This window comes from Hippopotamus amphibius, chromosome 13, assembly GCF_030028045.1.
Source record: "Hippopotamus amphibius kiboko isolate mHipAmp2 chromosome 13, mHipAmp2.hap2, whole genome shotgun sequence".
In the NCBI taxonomy this organism is placed as follows: Eukaryota; Metazoa; Chordata; class Mammalia; order Artiodactyla; family Hippopotamidae; genus Hippopotamus; species Hippopotamus amphibius.
Window position 1 is genome coordinate 75,448,824 of NC_080198.1, and position 16,933 is coordinate 75,465,756.

The following is a 16,933-nucleotide window of genomic DNA, read 5'->3' on the forward strand; positions in this document are numbered from 1 at the left end:
AAAGAGCTATTTGGGGGTTGGTTTTCTTAACTAGGGGGATTCAAAACTCTTGTGGGGATAGTCCTACTCCTCCTCAGGACCTGCCTTTTTTTACCTTGCCTCTTGCCATGATTCATGAGGATAGTTTCCAGCCTAGCTGAGGCCACCACAGATAGGAGGGCCACTGCACACCTTCCAGCCCTGAGAGGTTATCAACTCCTGGGCTTAGAAGATCATCATGTTGATGCCTTATAAGATTTAAGGGGCATCAAGAGGGGGCATTGAAGAGGAAAATTAGAAACTTGCACTCAGCTAAAAATAACTCCATGCTCATTCTGCTTTTGTAAAATATGCCTGCTGCACCAAAAAGGGAAAACAAAAACAGGATGACCTAGCAATCAAATGTAACCATAGGATGTTTTGCTAAATATGGAAAGTTCTGCACCTGCTTTTGTAAGTTTCTGTTTGGAAACTGCCGTGCTCTGTAAACCAAGTAACCAATCTACCAATGCTAACTGTAAACATGTGCACAGACCCCTATAAAAGTAAAGCTCACCCTGAGCTCAGGGCCCAGAACTTTGGAGCATTAGCTCGTTTTGGGCCACCGGCATAGTAAACCTGAGTTCTCCAACCCTCCGAGTGTGGTGCTTGGTTTCTTGATGGACTGATTTTTGCAACACAATAGCTGCCTAAATTGTGAATCTTACTTTCCACAAATTGAAACCCTACATTTCCAATCACATTTTCTGCTACCTTGCAGACATAGGACTTAGGTTCTGCCAACTTGATGCACCTGTGTGAGTCTCCGAGTCATATGTAAGTTATATCAGAAAACCAGTCAGGTATAAGGCACCCAACTTGCTGGAGCACACAGAGGCAAGGGCAGTGAGTTCATGAGGGTGGCAATACTGGTGACCCTTTGTTCCTCCAGAGATATGCCTAAAGGCATTCAGAATGGTCCAGTGTTTGATGTATAATAATTGTAAGTTATCTGACAATATAGCCTCTAACAAACCTAGGTTGTCCTAAACCTCTGGTAATAGAATTGTTTACCTTTATAACAGGAAGTTTGCAAAAGCACCAAAATCTGCATATGGCCTGTTCCCAGGCTGACTTCAAGGGGTTCATGCTGTGAGACCTGAAGTTCTTAGAAGGTAGTTTAAAACAAAGAAAAAAATGTCAGTGGGCCTACTTTGGATGCATATGTGCTAAATTAAGTCCATGCCAGGGTCAAGTGTGATTTCCTTATTGAGGAACAGAAACATTGTGAAAGTGATGAAGGCAGGAGAACAGAATCAGAAACCGAAATTAAAAAATAAAGCCTTTTTTGAGTAACAGAACAATTTAAAAGCTAATAAAATAAGATAAATGATTATGACAGTCCTTTCCTAATTGTGATGGAAGTAGTGGGGGGTCAGAGTTGTAGTTGCTCAACTACCTAGTTCTGTGGTATGGTCTGAGAATTGTTCCTTGAAGGTTATTAATATATGTTGATAAATACTTCCTGCTTAAACTTGTGAGAGTGGAGTCTGTTGGCTTATAGTAGGGAGGATGACCAACAGAGTAATTGACTTCAGAGGAAGATTCAGGCATCCAGCACTCCAAAAAAAAAGATAAAAGTGGGAATTTGAAATGGGTCATCTCATTTGAGTGACTTTGAAGTCAGTAAGTAGAGAACTGATTAGCATTAGAAAAGGGACGTTAGTATTTCACAGCACATAGTGACCAAACATTGACCTAACTCATCACTGTGGTCCTTCGAACCAAGTGTCTATTAGAGCAACCTTTTGAGGATTCATTGTTTACTATTTACACCATTTTAATGAGTATCAAAAATACCAAGGCTCTTTTGTGCACGGATTGCTTCTAGCAGCCCAGGAGAGTTTAAAAAATAATTTAACCGCTCAAAGTTTTAAATTATTATTCGACCATTACCAGATAAGCAAAAGATTCTCATGACGTGCTTAAAATGTTTTTTTGTCATTTAGCAACAGGACTGTTTAGCAACACAGAACCTGCTGTTGTCATTACTGTGTTTCAGGATAGGCAGAATCCACAGCTGCTTTAGGCCTCTTTTCGTTATGCATTTATTCATTCAACGATATCTCTAGTCAACCACGTGAAAGGCACTAATACAGATGCTGCATTATAGAAGCTAAAGAAATAGGTAAGTTCTCTGCCTTCAAGGATCAGAGAATAGATAACAGGAGAGGTATTAATAAGAAAAATGAAGCGGGCTAGGGAAACTAGAATGATGATAAAATTTTACAGAAAATTATCAGGGAATGCCCTGTTAGTCTGGATACTCCGTGAAGCAGACACCAGGACGAGATTAGACAAGCAACAGACGTATTAAGGAAAATACCTGTGAAAGATTAAGAGGCAGACCCAGAGAAGGTAGAGAGAGCTTTCAAACCACCTGTGAAAGAGAGGGCCAAGAAAGAATATCTGAGCACAGGAAATCTCAGGATATAGCAGTTTTTTAAAAACATTATGCCAAGGCAGATAATTCTCTAGCCAAAGTCAGCTGTGTGAGGATTTTCTCATTCTGCAGGAATGGGCCAGCAGTAGTACTCCCATTACAGTCAGCCACTGACTTGAAACAGACCACAGGAATCATAGCCTTGACTCAAGATGGTAGTGGAACCAGTCAGGGACATCGGTCAGTTATGTTTCCAAGGGTACAAAACCTGAGCAGCATATTTTCAGTTTACCACATCTCTCTAATGAGATAGCATTAAAGTAGAAAACTGAAGGAAGTTAGGCATTATGTCATATAGATAATAGTGATAGGGACAGAGTAAAGGGACAAAGTAAGTGATTAAATAATTAATCCCACTAGGGGATTGTAAGTAGAATAAAGTATGGACACCCCTGTAAATTAATAATTGTTCAAGAAAACAAGTTTGCTTAAACACAAAATCAACCAGGCTTGCTTAGCAACAAAACCATGCAACAGAAGCACAAGACATACCCCAAAACAATAACAATGGTGGCTTGAGACCCACATCCTGCCCAGTGAGTTCAATAAGTTAATGATCCCTAGGACGTGCTTTTTGCGCACAGAAAAAAATAATTTATGGAAAGGTGTCATTTCAAAATGAAAGACACTCATTGTACTGACACCTGAAATAATTTTTTCATAGTGTTGTGACAGTCCTAGCTTGTCCATGTAGGGACAAAAAAACTACCCTGCCCGACCCAGAGGAGGAGCTGAAGATGGGAGAGTGCCATCTACTCAAGAATGAGAAAGAAAGTGTTCATTTCCCCCTCCCCACTTTTCTTATGATTATAAAACTGTAGCTCACTAGGTTCTCGGGGCAGCACCCTCTCGCCCACCACTTGTAAGCCTCACAAGCATCCTATTCTAATAAGTCACTTCTTATCTGTCACTTTGCCTCTCGCTGAATTCTTTCTGTGCTGAGACATAAAGGACTGGGCTCCTTGGATCCCCCCTAAATGATGCCTATTGGTTTCAATAGGAGAAGAGCATTCTACATAGAGGAAATAGCAAGTACAAAGATGCTAAGGAGGAAATGTACCTGGCATGTTACATGTACCTAACAGCCTAAGCTAAGGTGTAAAAGGTAAGTTCAAGGGATAGCAGAGGCAAAATCATGTAGGGCCATATACAATAGGTTAAAAGGGGTGGGGGAGAGTTGATGATGAGAGTGTTGAACTTTAATAGGGATGGAAAACCTTTGCAGAGTATTGAGAAATGAGATGTTTGAAATGGTCTGAATTATGTTTGATCATTCTTGCTCTTTTGTGAAATATAATCTATAGTGAGACAGGATTGTAAACCAATCAGTTAGGAGGTTATCGCAAAATTTCACTAGAGAAATGATATCTTTGTTTTCGACCAGAGTGTTTGAAACAAAGTGAGAAGTGATCAGATTCTGAATATATTTTAATCCAGAGCTGAGAAAGGGTGTGAAAGAAAGAGAAGAGTCGAAGATGGCTCGAAATTCAGGGATTGAGTTGGATGTGTCAGATGACAAACCACACTGGAGGCTTTGGAAGGACAGAGATAATTCCAAATTCTCAAGCCCTCAAACCCCACCAAGTCACCTCACCTGGTAGAAACAGCTTCTCCTGTTGCCCAGGGAGTCTCTTCCTGGCTTGATTAAAGATTCTTGAATGGTCTCACCTTAGGAAGTGACAAAGACAAGGTACCCAGTGCAAGGAAATTGGGTCTACTTGAGAGGTAATTCCAGGAAGCTGGATGATAGAGCAGGGAGAATGAGACAGGGAGGAAGGCAAAGCCTATTAAAGGCAGCTTACTGAGGTCATTACCATAGACAACACGGATTCTGTCCAGAAGGGACTTTGAAACATGTATAGAGTACATTCTAGAATTGCCCATTTGAAGGAAAGGAGGCTAGGGAATTTATGTGCAGTCTTCCATTATTTATTGTCTGAGTAAGGATGGGTAAGAATAGTAGAAGATGAAGTAAGAGAAGTGAAAAAGACTGGGGAGATCACAAAGGGCCTCATAGGCCATTGTAAGGACTTTGACTTTCATTCTGAATGAAATGAACAGAAACTACAGAATTTCACCAACCAAAGAGTAACTTAATATTTAAAAGATGTCACCCTAGCTGCTCTATGATTCTACTGGTCCAGTGTGACCAGTTTTCATACATTTTTAAGATTTCCAGCAACTACTGCATGTCCTGTGAATTTCTTTCAATCAGTGTTAAAAAATGAATGACTGAATGGCTATAGTTCCAAACCATATTCATTTTTCTAAATTAAAAGATAGAGTAAATAAAAGTGCAGTGGATCTCATTTGTGTAACATGTTAAAACTATAAAACAACATTATGTATTGTTTACACAATTTTAAATATGTTATGTGCATAAAAATAAAACAAGCCAACTCCCCAATAGTGGTTACTTCTGGGTAGAGAAGGAAAGAGAAGGTTCTCACTTCAGATTAATTTGTAATGTTTTATTTTATTTTTTTACAAAAAAACACTGGAGGAAAACATAACAAAATGTCAGCAACTTTAAATCGAGGATGATGCTAAACAGTTAGTTTTTCCTGTACAACTCCAAAACTTTTTTTGCTCAAAACACACCATTTATTTAAGCTCTTGATTTTCTGGATGAGTTTAACTGATTGGTTCTACTGCTAAGTCTCTCCTGGGCTCACTTTTATCTGTAGTCAACTGCCCGATCTTCATGGGTCTGGTCTCTGTAGCGAGGCCCTATCTAGGGTAGCTTTGTCTGCCAGGAGGCTACACCAGGCTTGCTCAAAAGGTGGAAGGAGGGATTCAAAGCCCTCAAGAGGTAAAGTCCAATGTGCAAGCATCTTTCAAGGTTCTACTTGTACCATACTTGCTAAAAAGCCTTTGGCATATGGCTAATCCAGATTCAAGAGGTGAACATGGGGACATAGATTCCATCTGTTGATGGGAGAAGCTCAAAGTATTATAATCATTTCTGCAAAAACGTCGCAATTCTCCTCATCATAGTTGTTCACATTCCTCCTGCCTGAAATATGCTCATTTCTACCCCAGGATCCTCCAGAATTTCACTGAATTGCACTGCAAGCTTGAAGTAAAGGATCTCATGGTCTATATTAATGTGAATACAGATGGTAGTTCCTCTTAATTCATGGCGCTATGAACTAAAAAGGCGAGTTATCTGCTATCTGTCCCCTTCACACACACACATACACATGATACAATGGTGAAAGAGGGGCAACATAACTGCAACTGACACCTGTTCACAGAGAGGATGAATGAGAGGCACATAGCAGTCACTGGTCCATAGCCATTATAAATTACTCCTGGATAGATGTTGCCAGGTTCTCTTACCCTGGGGACAGGATCTAGCCATTTCCTTGCAAGTGGCTCCCCGTTCACAACTGATTCTCTATAGTATAATTTTTGACATTATGCATGGTCCTTTTAGATCACATGAAGTTTGATATGCAAACATTTCTATAGCCAAACTTGTATGCGTGGTTACCTCCTTAATAAATAACCTGATCATAATGTTTATTATTTAAAAAAAAAAAAAAAAAGAAAAGAATATCTTTTTTTTCCCCACAGCTGGCTCTTAACTCCACATACTAGGCTCTTGGCTTCGTCCTTTGAGAAATTCTACCTTTTCTATGTGAAAAGCTGAGAGGGTTACTCAGCCTGTTTTCTGTCCATAGAAAATAAAAGGTCCAGAGGCTTTTATGCAATTTTCTCAGTCCCTTTATTTCAAGCTGGGATCCTTTTAATTGACAAAACTCCCTTTAAAAATCTTTGTAGGCTAGCCATGTATCAAATAATAGACCATTGCACTTGATAAAAGCTACATCACTATTTGTTTTCCAGACAGACTTTTCTCTATTTTGAACATATCCAACTACTTAAATCTTCAGAGGTCTTAACAAAGGGTCTAAAGCTAACACCCTAGTTTTGATCTGATGCCATGACTCTGCTGTGATCATCATGACCCTAACACCAAGTTTCATCGGTAATGCTTTGGATTTCATCTTCCAGTTTTTTATTTATTTTAAGAATCTTCCCTTAGCTGAAGACAAACAGTTTCATTTTCCAGCTCATCACATTCTGGCCCATTTACATTCCCTCTAAATTCTTCTTGCGAACTGAATCATACTTGCCTTAGCTCATCTCTCTCTTCCTGGAACATATTTATTTTAGGCAGATAAAAGAAAACAATAGACAGTTTCAGCATTCTGCTTGGAAATCATGTTGCCAATGACAAGTTCATTAGTTCATTTCAGTCTTCAAGTTATTGTCTCTGACAGTTTTGACCTTTTTTCATCATGCCATTTACTTGACAACTTTCAGCATCCACAAAGTTTGCCTAACATTTTTCCCGGCTTTGTTAACAGCACTTTTTTTCCCCCAATTATAGAAATTTATTGACTAACATGATCACACATTATATGTGGGAATTAAGACAATTTCAGCATGTATAACTTCAGGTATTGACATGTCCATTGATATCATCATCGAAATTCATATGACAATATAAGTTTTTCAGGAAGTTCTTTATACACTTAATTTCATTTAATATTCACAGAAACATTATAAAGTGATTTTTTTAATGGATATACTTCATGTAACAAGCCCAAGTTCACTCCAAAAACTCCCAAGTTATATTTAAGGTAATCTTCAGTATCCATTAAATAGCCAGTGGACAAATTCAAAGCAAAATATAAAGTAGGAGAATTTGATTTTCTTATATGAATTTCCCCAGTGCCCCTCGATGATCTTAATTCCTTCGTGTAAGCAAGAAACCATTTTGATGGTAATTAAAAGACACTGTTTCTAAAAGTACTAAACAGTCATGATTTAGATACAACTGTTTTTTATTAGGAGTGTTTTAAAAAGAATCTCAGTTGGTAGGATGTGCACTATGGAAGTTTTCTCTTTGTCAGGAGGTAACTAGAAGTGACAAGTTGTCCCTCTTCTCGCTTATCCACATGGAATACCAGTGGCAGAAATTGTTAGCAATGCAACACACTGCTTTTGAAACCCTGTGTACTACAGTCCCAAAGTTAATAGATGGAATCCTTATCGAGTCTGAAAGGAACAGAAGAAGGAGCCCAGGAGAGTGAAAAGGCTAACAGCATCTTTAATAATTTTCCATTGTTCTTCCATCCAGTACCACAAGTTTTCTGTTCCTGCTATGGGAACACTGTTTCTAAGTACTAATTTCTGTATCACTTATCTAGTGCTATGTAACAAACTACAGTCATCCCTCAGTGTTGGGGGGTGGGATAGTTTCCAGGAACCCCTCAGATATCAAAATCTACAGATGCTGAAATCCCTGATATAGAATGGCGTAGTACAGTTGGCCCTCCACATTCATGAATATGGAGGGCCGACTTTACTTCACACTTGATAGATTAAAATAATGACTCTTTACCTCAGCTGGGCAGTTCATCTGGTTCACCTGGTCTTACACTTGCAACTACAGTTAGCTACCAGGACAGCAGGGAGCAGGGTCATGGCTAGAGGGGTAGAGACTGCTTGTGTCCCTGCTCAGAAGAAACACTCATTCTCTATCAGGCTCTCCAGGGGTGTTTTTACACAGTGCTGGAAGACTTCCAAGAGTCACAAAAGAATAAACGCCAATTAATAAACATGTTTCAAGCCTCTGCTTATGACATACTTACTAATGCGTGGTTAGCCAAAGAAAGCTGTGTGGCCAATACAGAGTCAAGGGAAGAAAATCTATCTCTTCTTGGGAGGGCAAGAGTTTGCAGCCAATTTTGTAGTCTAGTATAGGTTATATTATTTTCTCTATGTCAATATGTAAGTGTAAATTTTTGAAAATCATTTAAATAAATTTCAAAAGAGTAAACATTGTGAAAAGTAATGTTTTTCTACTATCAATGCATATGTATTAATGTCATTCCTCATTGAAGTAATCATTGTTTATTTTGTAAAAGTTATGTTTGTATTTTAATTTCTGTATTTATTAATTTAATTTTTACTCATTCACATAATGTTTATAGAGCTAATTTGACAAGCCAATCACTAAAGGATTAGCCCAGGGATTTGTAAAACTCAAGGTAATTGTTGCTATGCTTCTAATGGCCTAAGGAAATAAAACAGGACAAGTTTTCTTCCTTACTTTCCCCTTCAGCATACATACTAGACGCCACTGAGTTCAAAGTTTTCCTCCTACAGGTAACTTCAAAAAAAATTTCTTTTAATCTTATTTTTCTCTCAAAAAAAAATCTTGTTTTATAATAAATGCTGGAGAGGGTGTGGAGAACAGGAAACCCTCTACACTGTTGGTGGAAATGTAAATTGGTGCAGCCACTATGGTAAACAGTATGGCAGTTTCTCAAAAAAAAAAAACTAAAAATAGAGTTGCCATATGATCAGCAATCCCACTCCTGGGCATCTATCCAGACAAAACTGTAACTTGAAAAGATACATTCACCTCTATGTTCATAGCAGCAGTATTTACAATAGCCAAGACATGGAAACAACCTAAAAGTCTATTGACAGATGAATGGATAAAGAAGATGTGGTATATATATATATATATATATATATATATATATATATATATATACACACACACACATACATACATACAATAGAATATTACTCAGTCAAAAAAAGAATCAAATAATTCCATTTGCAGCAACACGGATGAACCTAGAGATTATTATACTGAGTGAAGTAAGTCAGAAAGAGAAAGACAAATACTATATGATATCACATATGTGGAATCTAAAGTATGACACAAATGAACATATCTACAAAACAGAAACAGACTCACAGATGTAGACAACAGACTTGTGGTTGCTGGGGAGTGGGGGGGCGGGGGGATGGGGGAGGGAAGGATTAGAGTTAAGGACTAGCAGATGCAAACTATTATACATAGGATGGATAAACAACAAGGTCCTACTGTATAGTACAGGGAACTATATTCAATATCCTGAGATAAACCATACTGGAAAAGAATATGAAAAAGAATATATATATGTATAACTGAATCACACTGCTGTACACCAGAAATTTTAAATCAACTATACTTTAATAAAATTTAAAAACAAAAAAAACTTGTTTGAAATGAAGGTAAATACTTTTAGTAATATAGATGCCATAGTTGCCTGTCTTTGGTAATGTTTTCAGAAAAACTAAATTTACCAAAAAACAGTGTGGAGTTCCTTTACACAATGTCAAAAATATATGACCATACGTTCTCAATATTGAATTTTCTTTAAAAAAAAATTGCAGACAAACTTTTATTATATAAGTGATATTACAAAAATCAGTTATATTCTGTCAGTATTATAGAAACATAAAATTGTAATCTTGCAGTGTAAATACTATGGATTCTTTATATCATTAAGTGATATCACTAAAATGAATGAACTCCAACTCTTCTCAGTCTTTTTATCACTTGGCTAAAGATTTTCATTCCATTCTTTTAATTCTTGCTTCCTAGTTCTCTGACACTGAAATTCTAACTGTATATAAAATACATAATTAAAACAGCTGTTTAATAAAACAATCAGACCAAAAAATAATTCTTTTCTCTATTAGTACCCAATGTCCTTCGGGAAACTTATCTTCCTTTGGATAAAATCAAGTGGGACTATTAGGTTTCCCATCTTTTCCCAACTGGAGACCGGGCATGTGGTCAAACTAACCCAATCATAACACTGCAATAAAAAAATTGTTTTTTGTCTCAAAAAACAAAAACAAAAAAAGAGCCAATTACAAAATTTTAATTAATACTAAGCACAATATAAGAAAAAACACATTTATCTGTCAAAGCAAGCTTTCTAAAAACTGCACCGAAGCATTGCTTAAGCATTACTATTAATTGGACCTCTCTACACACTTCCTTTTTACTCTGATAATCTCAGCATTGCCATTGATAACAGGATATCCATGTTACAAGAAAATTATGATTGGTACTTTGTGTTCTCCATCAACAATAAATGAGCTGGAAAGAATAAATTCAAAGAGGCATAAAACATTTTGCTTTAAACACAAAGACAATCGATACTAATCTGATCCAGTCAAGAAGTAAAAGCACATGTTATCATTCAACACTTTCTTCAAATGTACCCTTGCTAGATACAAGGTTTATGATGTTGTCATAGAATTTGATGATTATATTCAGTTAGAGGAAGGAAGAATAACACACTGGACAAGTTCATTCCCAAACTAGCCATTTTTAAAACTACATTTTAAAGAAAATGGAATTTAATAAAAAGTTTGCTAGAATATCCATCATACACACTGTCAGTAATAGTCCTCCTTTCGAGTATTGTATTTATCCATTCATTGGGAAAATATTGATTAAACAGCTACTATAGGCTACCATGATTATAGGTGGCAGGCTTACAGCAGTGAACTAAACAGACAATTTCATATTTACAGAGTGTATATCTTGATGCTTTTTGGTCCTGCTCACTTCAGTGACAGGGAACCCCTCAACCTTGAGTTCGTCTCTCCTTCTGCTAATAATAACCATGTTAGTTTTCTTAACTTATTATTCTTGAATTTTAAAAATGCTTGGAACAGGTCAATAAGTTTAATCACAAAGTCTTAGATTTCAAATTTTGTTCCTTGATGCTGGTAAAACTTTTTTTAAACTTATTTTTAGTTGAATTTTATATTGTATTCCAATAGTTTTTGTAAACACTTCTAGGCTTCATCAATAGATGATATATATCCTACTCAGAATAGATGGGAAGCTGGGAAGGCAGGTGAATTCTGGAACTAGAAATTTGAAATCTGTAAGGAAGAGTATGCAGGCTGCGAAAATAAGCCAGAATAAAGCCCTGCTGGACACTAAGTTTCACTGATTGTGAAAGGATCAATCAGCAAGAGGAATTAAAAAGAATTAGAAGAAGACTGATTGGAATCCAAGTTCTGGGAGGTCAAGGGAAGATAGTTTCAAATGTATAGTTTCAAATGCTATTTTCAAATAGCATAAAAAGACAGAGAATGGGAGGTTATAAAAAAGAGTATTTTAGATTCTTATACATGGAAAGACGCACATTTTTTAAAATTACAATCTATCTCTCACTAATGAAGAATATAATTCTCCAGTTTTCAAAGAGTAAAAATTAATGTTAAATTCCAATTTTTTTTTTACAAATTGAATCATCCTTCAACTATTTCATGTGTTCACCATTGTTTTATTTTTGGTTTTTATAGAAAATTGATACCATAGTTTAGGTAAATCAGCAGCCTTACAATTTTTTGTTTTGTTTTGTTTTAGTTAGGTAAAGTATTCTTTTCATGCATAAGTCCAAGACTCAAGAGTTAGTTTTCAGTGTTGGGCTGACAAATATGGCCTAGGTAACCTTTGCAATTATTTTTGCCTTTCAGAGGAAAAGACCTTTGTTCTTTAGCAGTTACACCACACACACACACACACACACTCTCTCTCTCTCTCTCTCACAACCTGAAAACTGAGCTTCTGCCAGGCCCCTCTGCCATCTGCCCATGTATGAAATCGGTAATTTGATAGGCTGTATCACATAGACTGACCATCTGCAATCCTGGTAACAGTATTTAAGCTCTGAGATCCCACTAGGAAATCTGTTCAAATATAGAGCATCCACTGCTTTATGTTTTCAACTATTTTAAAACTAGATAAAAGAGAAACCTTGGTTATATTCATAGAAATTTCCTTTCCCAAAAGAGAATAACCCAAGTAAGCACTTTTGAAGTTTATATCCAGTTGCATACAATTAGACATTGTGCATTTCTGCAAAAATAGAAGGTTAGTTGGAGATATCAATCAGTAAACAGAGTCTGTAACATGTTCAACAAATACAGACATTGACTTTGGCATATTCATAGAATTAATGTCTTTTTGGATATAATAGTAGATAATTTTTGTTCTTTAGAATGTCTAAATCAAATCAGTAATCAATTGTCTTCCCCCACCCGTCTATCCTGCCCTGCATTGGTGGTGCAAAAACAAACAAGGGTGGGTGCCCCCACAAAAGAGGAGACCATTCAGGTGCCTGCCTGGCCATGTCCCCATGGGGAACTTAGGTGCCTCTTAGCTTTGGCTGGCCAGTGTAAACTCCTGGCCTGGATCTGACTCACAGAGAGGGACCAGGTCCCCCAGACAGACATTGCCCTGAGCCGTATGAGGTCACCACAGAACTGCAGGTTAGGGCCCACTCAGACTCCCTAGCCACGAAAGCCGTGGAGCCACACACTCGCCCTGGGATGAGGATGAACCAGGGCGCTCACTCACACACACATTCAGACCAGAGTTTATCACAGTGCCTCCCCCCTCTGGGAAGATCCCTAACTGGTGGTCTTCTTACTGAAGACCATAGGAGGTGATCAAGCTCCTCTTCCATCCGGAGACGGGACCTGACTGGGTTCAGTGCCCTGGGGCCTTACCTGCTCCTGTGGCTGTTCCTGGTGAGTTGGTGTGTCCCTCCAATGAGTCCGGTTGGGGCCCAGCCTCCCGGAGAGTCAGTGCACCAGTCTGAAAGAGAACCTGGGATACTGTCAGGTAGTGTGCCTCCTTGTTCTTTTCAGAGCTCCTGTGCTCTGACTCAGCTGAGCCACCAGTCTGGAGGCTCAAGGGGCAAGCATGGTTGGTCTCGCTGGGGCCTCCAGAAATGTTGCAGAAATCGGTCCATCGAGAAACCAAGCACCACACTTGCAGGGTTGGAGAACTCAGGTTTATTAAGCTGGCGGCCCCAGATGAGCTAACACTCCAAAGTTTTGGGCCCTGAGCTCAGGGTGAGCTTTACTTTTATAGGGGTCTGTGCACATGTTTATAGTTAGCATTGGTAGATTGGTTACTTGGTTTACAGAGCACGGCAGTTTCCAAACAGAAACTTACAAGAGCAGGTGCAGAACATTCCATATTTAGCAAAACATCCCATGGTTACATTTGATTGCTAGGTCATCCTGTTTTTGTTTTTCCTTTTTGGCGCAGCAAGCATATTTTACAAAAGCAGAAGATGCATGGAGTTATTTTTAGCTGAGTGTAAGTTTCTAATTTTCCTCTTCAATTGAAATATAGAAAAGGTGTCTGACAGCTTTTAAACAGCTCTTAGTGGCAGATTGCCACTAAAATTAGTATCTAGTATCTAATATAATAGCAAACACTTATAAAGAGTTTACTATGTACAAATTTGTTTCTCTGCATTCTGCATATATTATTTTTATCATCACATCTCCCCTTTGTGATTGATACCACTGTTGATCCTATTTTATGGATAAGGAAATTGAAGCATTGAGATGTTAAAGAACTTGCCCAAGGTCACAGTGGTTACACATGACAGAGCTGAGATTCAGATACAGGTAGTGGTTCAGAAGTCCCAGTTCTCACTCTTAACCAATATATGCATAGCCTTTTGCATATGTGTATACAAACAACATCAACAAATCAATATGGACTAAGAAAGAGAAAAAGAAAAATGGGTAGAATTTGTGCATAACGAAGTCATAGGAACTGAGCAAAGATGGTTAATAACAATGGATTATTAACATTATAGACAGAACTATTATATAATTATCCATATTTCTTTGGACCCACTACACACATTACCTGGATAATCTATATTCATCTTAAGAAACTGACTTAGACATCAATTTTTCAAACTTCATTTACTAATTCTTCAAATATATATTTCAAATCCCCTTCAAATTGCTGCATGCTACTGTCAGAATAGTCCTTAGTTGCAATTGTTTATTTTTTTGTGTTAGCATTAGGAGGACATTTTGACATGTGGCACTTAGCATTCATCACACAGTAGCCATTCAATAAAAATTGTTACATATTGTTAAATGTAATGAAAATGTCTGCTATTGACTCTGTAAGAATTATTCAAAAATTCTAGGTACAATTTCCCTTTAGAAATGGAAAGGGATAGCATATTTATTAAACCAACAGAAATTGAAGTTCTTTCAAAGGAGGTGAAGAAAATACTACAAATTGTAATGATTCCTAATCAAAGCAGAAGATAATGAAATCTTGCCAGACAGAAATTCACCCACCTAGTAGATTAAAATAACAAGATGAAGAGGGGGAGAAAAAGATTCAAAGGGCTCTGATTTTCATGTTGAAATAAAAGCTATCCTTGGAAGATTAAATCTACCTTTGAAATAAAAGTGATTTAAAATCAGTCTCAATTAGGTTAAGTTGCACTTGATGTGATTTCCTTTCTCTAAAACTTCTTATATTAACTTCTCTGATTTGACTGTGTGCTTTGCATATGAATATATTCCTGTGTTAAGCTGTCTGAATTCATTTAAATTTGATTTAACTTGGTTAACACTAATAGTCTGTTTTGACAAATTGAAAAAAAATTGCTCTAAAAAATTGAAGACAGTAAAAGTACATGAAAATTTTTATATCTGTGAGAAATGTATTGGCTGTGAGATAGTATTAAAACTGTACAGGTATAACAATTCTTGTAGAAATTTTCATTGTAACATATATGAGAAACAAGCAAGGGTGAGAAATTAGTACTAAAGAGCAATCACAACAATATTGTAGATTGTAATGAGACATTTTTTTATTGAAGTATAGTTGCTTTACAATATCGTGTTTCAGGTGGACAGCACAGGAATTCAGCTACACACACACACACACACACACACACACACACACACATATTCTTCTTCAGATTCTCATCCCTTATAGGTTATTACAAAATATTGAGTATAGTTCCCTGTACTATTTAGTAGGTCCTTATTGGTTATCTATTTTATATATACTTTTGATTTTAAAATAACATCTGCCTCTTTTTGAGAGGAACTTGTGTGTATTTGGTTCTTTGGGGGAGTACAGTCAAATTTTCTCAGAACCAGGCAAAACCAAACAAGACCAAGGGCCCTAGAAAATACCAATGGGAAATGCTGATATGGAGTATGAATGAGCCTAACTGCAGGGAGTCTGTTTTCCTATGCTAAAGCCCAGGTTGAAGTTCATTATTCTCCAGCCATGGGGCTGGTCAGGACTCCCTCCCACAGGGCCCCTCTCCCAAGGAGTAGACCTGAATATATGCTTTATGGGTAGCTTGTTTCAAGAAAGGAAGCAGGCCAAATGGGGAAGATTTACTTAGCTCAAGGGTTTCTTCCCCGGTTTCTGATTCTGTAAGTCTTTTCTCTCTACTTCCAATCTAAGTAGAGGAGTTAGGATCCAGCAAGATCCAGAGTAGCACATTTCCAGGAGGGTAAAAAAAAGTGTTATTTTCCAACAGAGTAGATCTGGCACTTTAGTATTATAGTATATGAAGGTCTGCAAGGTCAGCATAGAGCACTATCTGAGAAATGGTATGTGCTGTGAGAAAGATATTTGGAATCTAAGGAGGAGCTTGAAACTATTGGGCAGAATGAATTGACTCAAGTGGTGGATATTTGCTTGATAAAAACAGATTCTATTAAAGCCTCATATCGGAGGGGAGAATACTATACCAACACAGGAAAACCGGAAGAAGAACTTAAGACACTATCTACTAAGGAGAGGCTCAGGGTGGTGGGGGTGGAAAAATGAGTGCTTCCTATTGCTGGTGATTTTCATCTATTTAAGACTTGTTTGTGTATTCCTTTACTGGTATTCTTCTGTTCTCCTCTGGCTATTTTTCTCTTGGGATTTTGGTGTTTTTGTTATTAATTGTAGGAGTGTTTATATAGTAAGAAAATTAAGCCTCTTCTGTGGTATGTGTTGCAAGTAGATGTTTTTTCCATGTGATCATTTCTCTTTTGACTTTGTCTTATTTATTTTATTTAAGGTGGTTATTTTAGGCACACAGGGAAAATATATATATTTAGAAACAGAAAACTAAAGTACAGCTACTTCATGACTAGCATCAAGTTTGTGTGCATGTGTGAAAAAGAGAGGGGGAAGAGAGAGAGAATTATCCTTAATCTATTTCAGAAGTATAAACTTCATTTGAGGGCATTTAAAATTATTGAGCTTAGTCAATTTTTTAACCTGTTGTTTATATCAGGAGATGACTTTGATTTTGATTTTTTTTTTCAAATGGTAAATGGTATATGCTTAGTACTTTACATAGACAGCTATTTTGTCTTGCTTGTATTGTGTTTGTGAGAGCTGTTGGGATTGTATATATTTAGGAGTTTAGAGCTTTGGGGATTCGTTTGTGCAAAGGAAAGTGTAAACAATTGGTTAAATATATTTTATGGATAGTTTTTTTCTGCGCAGTACATTTTGTACCTTGACAAAATAAGCAATTTAGGGTATGCAACAATAATTAGATATATTATCTCTATCTGCCAATTTTTACTTTACTTATATTTCATACCCACTGTTTTAGTTTTCAGAGAGATGATGATAGGATTTGGAACTTGATACATTGTTATGCTACTATTTCAACTTTAATGAGGTAGGTAGTTAGTCTGCTTTCTAAATGAGTTGCTTTCAATGAGGCTCATCAGAAACACTTTGAGTAGGCATTGCTTACTTTCTCTTAAGCTTAAGTAGAGCTTTGTCACATA

General features: G+C 37.1%; 1 pseudogene; it reads left to right on the forward strand.

Annotated features, from left to right (window-relative positions):
• Positions 1–933: 933 nt before the first annotated feature.
• On the forward strand, positions 934–1,314 carry LOC130834502 (60S ribosomal protein L34-like; annotated as a pseudogene).
• Positions 1,315–16,933: the final 15,619 nt, after the last annotated feature.